This window comes from Choloepus didactylus, chromosome 23 (genome assembly GCF_015220235.1).
Source record: "Choloepus didactylus isolate mChoDid1 chromosome 23, mChoDid1.pri, whole genome shotgun sequence".
Taxonomy (NCBI): domain Eukaryota; kingdom Metazoa; phylum Chordata; class Mammalia; order Pilosa; family Megalonychidae; genus Choloepus; species Choloepus didactylus.
The window spans coordinates 5,450,243-5,455,538 of NC_051329.1; the positions used below are offsets into that span (position 1 = coordinate 5,450,243).

The 5,296-nt window shown below is 40.0% G+C and overlaps 1 pseudogene; it reads right to left on the reverse strand.

Annotated features, from left to right (window-relative positions):
* Positions 1-2,939: 2,939 nt before the first annotated feature.
* On the reverse strand, positions 2,940-5,090 carry LOC119519645 (annotated as a pseudogene).
* Positions 5,091-5,296: the final 206 nt, after the last annotated feature.

Here is a 5,296-nt window from a genome sequence, read left to right on the forward strand (position 1 = left end):
GCAGAATCAGGTACAGGATGGCGTTGGAGCCAAGACAAGAACAAGGCACCAGTCAGACAAAATCCAGGGCAGCAAGACCCCAAGGCAATGAAGCAGAGGGACTTGAGTGCAGTGAGTGAGGGGACAGAGGCAGGAGATAAGGGTGGAAGGAAGCAGGGAAAGAGTGGGCAGTGTTGAAAATAATCAACGTACAGAGAAGCACAAAGAAGAAAAGAACAGCTACCAGTTATTCATATACTCAGAGGTTGCACTGTTCAGATTTTGGTGCAAATCTTCCATCCAGCCTTTTTATTTTTACAAGAATGCATTTTGGAGACAAGAAAATAATCACATTGGAAATAATGATTTGTAAAATTTTTTAGAGTTTTTTTTTTTTTTTTGTATCATGCTTATCTTTCCCTAGTATTAAATATTTTAATGGTATCATTGTTAATGGCTGAGTCATATTACATTATATAGATGAACTATGTGTAATATAATCCAAGAATCATAAACTGAAATACCTGCAATGTTCAAGGAAAGGTGAAGGCAGGTTTAGGTAATGATTGTAGTAATTGAATGCAATACAAAAATGTCAACCTAGAAATACCAAATTAAGCTGCAAGACAATAAAGACATCTACCTAGGGTCTTACAACTGCAGTTTGGGGAGCACAGATTCAGGTAGCCACCCAAATCATTTCTCACAGTGGCATTTCCAGGCAAGTTTTTTGTTTCTTGAAATTAGACAAGTTGTGCGTGATAGATATTTGGGGTACTCCAGTTGTCCTTCAGGTTAATAGTTTACTGGGTTTTTTATCTTGTGGGTTGTTTATGGTGTCCGGATGTCCTTAGGATATTGAGGAACATGTTGCCTGGGGCTTTACATCCTGTGACAGTTAGTGATATTGACTGAGACCTGCATGAGAGTCCCCTCCAGAAGGACCCCCAACTCCCGTCTTAATCCAGTATGACTTCATCTTACCTAATTACATCTGCAAGGTGTGATTTTCAGGTACGTTCACATCTGTGGACATGAGTTTTGGGGGGAATGCTATTCAACCCAGTACAGTATGGTTGAAGTTAAATTTTCATTTGCATTTGTTCTTTGGTAAATTATTTATTTCTTGTGTTTTTTTCTGTTATTCTTTTTTTGTTGGAATTCTTTATGCACCAAGAATATTAAGAAAGGGTTATATTCTAGACAGTATGTGAAGACATGTAAAATTTCCTTTTAACACAGATTTGGTATTTAACCATGTGAGTATAATAATTCTTACAGTGTTTTTCTCCTAATTGAAAGTGTTTCAAGATTTGAAACATTAGGGCATTCCCTGCTGAAACCAAAGCGCACCGTTTGAGAACCGTTTGATCACATCTGCCTGTGATCAGAGGCTCACTGACTCACACACCGTCTCGCTTCTTGGGTAAGGTGGATACATCATGCTTCAATGATAAGAGAAAACAGGATTAGATGCATCAAAACAAAGCCCTAGGAAATACAACATCCGATTAAAATCCTACTACCCCCACGGAACAACTCCTGAGATGACTGTGGAAACCCACGTGTGCACGTTTCAAGCCTGTGACGCTTCATCCGAGAGCATCTGCCGCTGAGTTCCCGGAGAGCCTGGGGGAAGTTCTTCCATCAGAACCTCTCTGTCTCCCTGAGCGGGTTCAGCTTTCGGTTTGTCTGTCTCTTTCTTCTTTTCTAAATTTGGCTAATGCCTCTGATTCCCAGGGTGACTTTGAAAGGCCAGGTCCGAAAGCTCTCAAGCCCAGAGTCTCCATGTCTCGTATTTATTACCCAGGCCCTTTCCCATAGGAATTCTCTCTTCGTCTTTTGCGCGAACTCTTCCCAAGCACCACCTCCATTCCTTCTCCCCAAGTGCAGCCCACACCACCAGATGGCCTTGCTTAGTTTGTTTTTTTTTATTAGAGAATTTGTGGATTTAAAGTCCAGTCATGCCTAAAATACAAGATTCCCACACACCAACCCACCACCAACACCTCGTATTGGTGTGGAACATTTGTTACAACTGAGGATAGCACTTTTTGTAATTGTACTAATTATTTTTAACAGTACTTACCTTTCTTACAATTGATGAAAAGCTGTTAAAAAAATAATACTATTAACTATCATCCATAGTTTACATTAGGTGTATTTTTTCCCTATGTGGCCCCATTATTAACACCTTGTATTTAGTGTCATACATTTGTTATAATTCATGAAAGAGCATTCTTGTACTGTTAACTGTAGTTCATCATCTACCATACGGTTCACTGTGTTATACAGTCCTACGCTTTATCTTTTAGTTTTTATTCTAGTAACATATACAACCTAAAGTCTCCCTTTTTAACCACATTCACTGATATAATCCAGTCTGTTAATTATACTCACAGTGATGTGTTACCATCACCACCATCCATTTCTAAACCTTTTCTAAACCTTTACAATCAGCCTAAATTGAAATTCTGTACAAATTAAGCATCAACTCCCCATTCTCTAACCTCAGCCTATATTTTACATTCTAACTCTCTGACTTTGCTTATTATAATCAGTGCATATCAGTGAGATGATGCAATATGTGTCCTTTTGTGTCTGGCTTATTTCACTCAGCATAATTATTGAATATATGGTATCCAAATGTTTTCTCCCATTGAGTAGGTTGTCATTTCATTTTTGTGACAAAGGCCTTTTTTTTCTTATTGATAGCAGAAGAAAAAATTCTTTATTTGATTGTAAAAGGTATTTGCTTTATGTAACACAGTATTTTTTCGCATTCTCTAAGGGTTGAATTTTTTTTCTTTCTCTCAGAATCTACTTTTACTTTCTTCAAATAATAATATCCATCGTGGCTGCATCTTGCTTTGAAAGGAAAGTAGGAGGTCTAGCAACAGGTTTGGGCCAGGCTATTTCAGTTAATGGCTCCATTCTCCCTAAAGACTCTACTTTTCAAATTAGTTCCAAGTCTGGGGAGTTTGGTAAAACTGCTTGGTTGGCTGAGTTGATCACCCTGGCTGACCATCACCTCCTCTGCAGAATTCAAGAGTTTGGTTGTAGGTACTTTCTTCCTTCCATACCTCTGTTTGAATTGGCCTGATGTTGTCTCGTAGCACCTCTTCATAGTTTCCATAATCAGTGCGTTTACCACCTGCTGTCATACATGAAGAAAGGAGACCTTCAGCGTCTGCTCGGTAAAACCTGTTGTCTTCCCAATAAAGTGCCAAACATTTGTCTCTGGGTTTCCACATTTTTGTGTACTCCATAGAAATAGATGATTTTGAACTTTTTCTGATTTAATTGTCCAGATCTCGTTTTGGGTCCACTATTATAAACTAATTTATCATCTTAGGGTTTAGCTGTCATGAATCCTGCCGACTTAATAGGTCCTACTTGCCTCCCCCTCAGAGCCGTTTCTGTCCCTCCATTTGGAACACCAATGAAGCTGTTTGTTCTAACAGGATTCTGGTAATCAGTATTTACATTAAAATATTTTTCAAATTTTATACCACTGAAAGCTTCATTATTAATTGTTCATGGTTTCCTGTTGTAAAAATGATTGGGATTTGCTGTTTGGCTTTCCCTTTTCCCATGTTTTGGATTATTATAATCTATGGATTCTTGCAGAAGAGGATTCCCTGTTGCCTCTGCATGGGTTGGACCTTGTCCTGGTCTTCTTTGCTTAGGATTATCTCTTTTTGAAAAGCGCCTTCATTGTGCTGAGAACTCGAAGGATACGAAGTATCTTTAGTTCTGTCATATCTAGAATGTGGTCCATCATACTTGATTCTCTCTTCAGCCCACACTTCAGATCCAGAAGTACATGGTCTTTCAGAACCTCTGTTTCTAGGTAACCCACTGCTTTCTAAAATTGACTTTGAATTTTGAGTGTCCCTCTGAAAACAAGGTTTTTCATTTCTTGGCTGCCTGGTATAATTTTGAGGAAGATTCTTGGTTGATTATTATCTTTTATTTTTTTTTTTTCATTTTGCTCATTATTTGACAATCTACACTGTCCCCAGTGATGCTGCTATGGCTGAGATTTAGGTTCTTTCACACTCAAAGTTCCCATTTTAGACTCCAAAAAAATCAATGTGCTTGGCACCAATGGCCTTGCATTCCCCAGAGCCTCTTCAACTTCAGATGTTATTCTCCCCTCTGCCTTTTCCTTTCCCTCTCAGAGGTAGACCTGTAATTGGTTTTGGTTTATTGCTATTAAGGAGTACATTCAGTGATGCCTCTAAGTTGTTGCCGTTATCCATAAGGGCTTGCCTCATTGCTTCCTTACTGAAGGCCATTTCTGTTATGTGCTTCAGAGCTTTCTCATAACCAGTTCTCTATAGACACCTTCATGCTTTCCCTCAGATCAGGTTGGCTTTTCTTTCTGTAGAACTTCCCTACTTCAGTTACCACCAGCACTCATGTTGAGATTGCTTCTAGCATCACCACCTCCTCCAAATGTCTTGGTTTCTTTGCTCTTCACAACTTCAGTAGTAGCAGCAGTCCTTTGCTTTTCAAATTCATCAGTGTCATTTGTAGGTTTGACAGGCATGGTAACTTGCAGGATCTTTCTTTGATCAAGTTCTCTGCTATCCACTTGGACATGAGAAACACAAAAGGGGGCAGTCCACCTTCAGTTCCAGTGTAGCTTCTATTGTGTTTTGACAAGCGTCTTTGCAATTCCCATTTCTCAGTAAGGTGCTCACTTCACCGCCAAGAGCGGTTGTGTTAGACTCATTCAAGAGCAGGAATCCATTTTTAGTGTCAACAATGCCTGAGAGCTTTTAGTTCCAGATGGTGTGTTCAGGCTTATTTTTGACATATAATTAAATTCTGCTGCAACTTCTGTCACCATCAGTCATTTGCAAATGCAGCATTCTTGGTGCAGCCTGAGATTCTTTGTCATCCTTTGGGGCAGCAACATTGTGAACTGTTTGACTCTGCAACACACATGGACCTTCAAGTTTTTCTACGTTTCCACCATTGATGTCAACGGGGAGGAGTTTCTTGCCAGTTTTTCTTAGATCTGTATTGAGAGCAATCAGGATGAAGTCATTTATATTGACTTTGTCAGGAGAACTTGTGCAAGCTTCAGTGCCTTCATCTGAAAGATACACGAGTTTACAGTGTGGTTATTCTGAGCTTCACAAGTTGTGTGTGTGCCGCGAAGGGCAGCCTCACACTGGTCTGTACTGTACTTTGAAAGGAGCTGGTGACTCCTGGCCGCTCCCCGAGCCCGCCACCCCGAGGGGAGTAGGGGGACTCGTGGGACTGCCCGTGTGCCAAGAGGGACAAAGTCTTTTGATGTGCAATA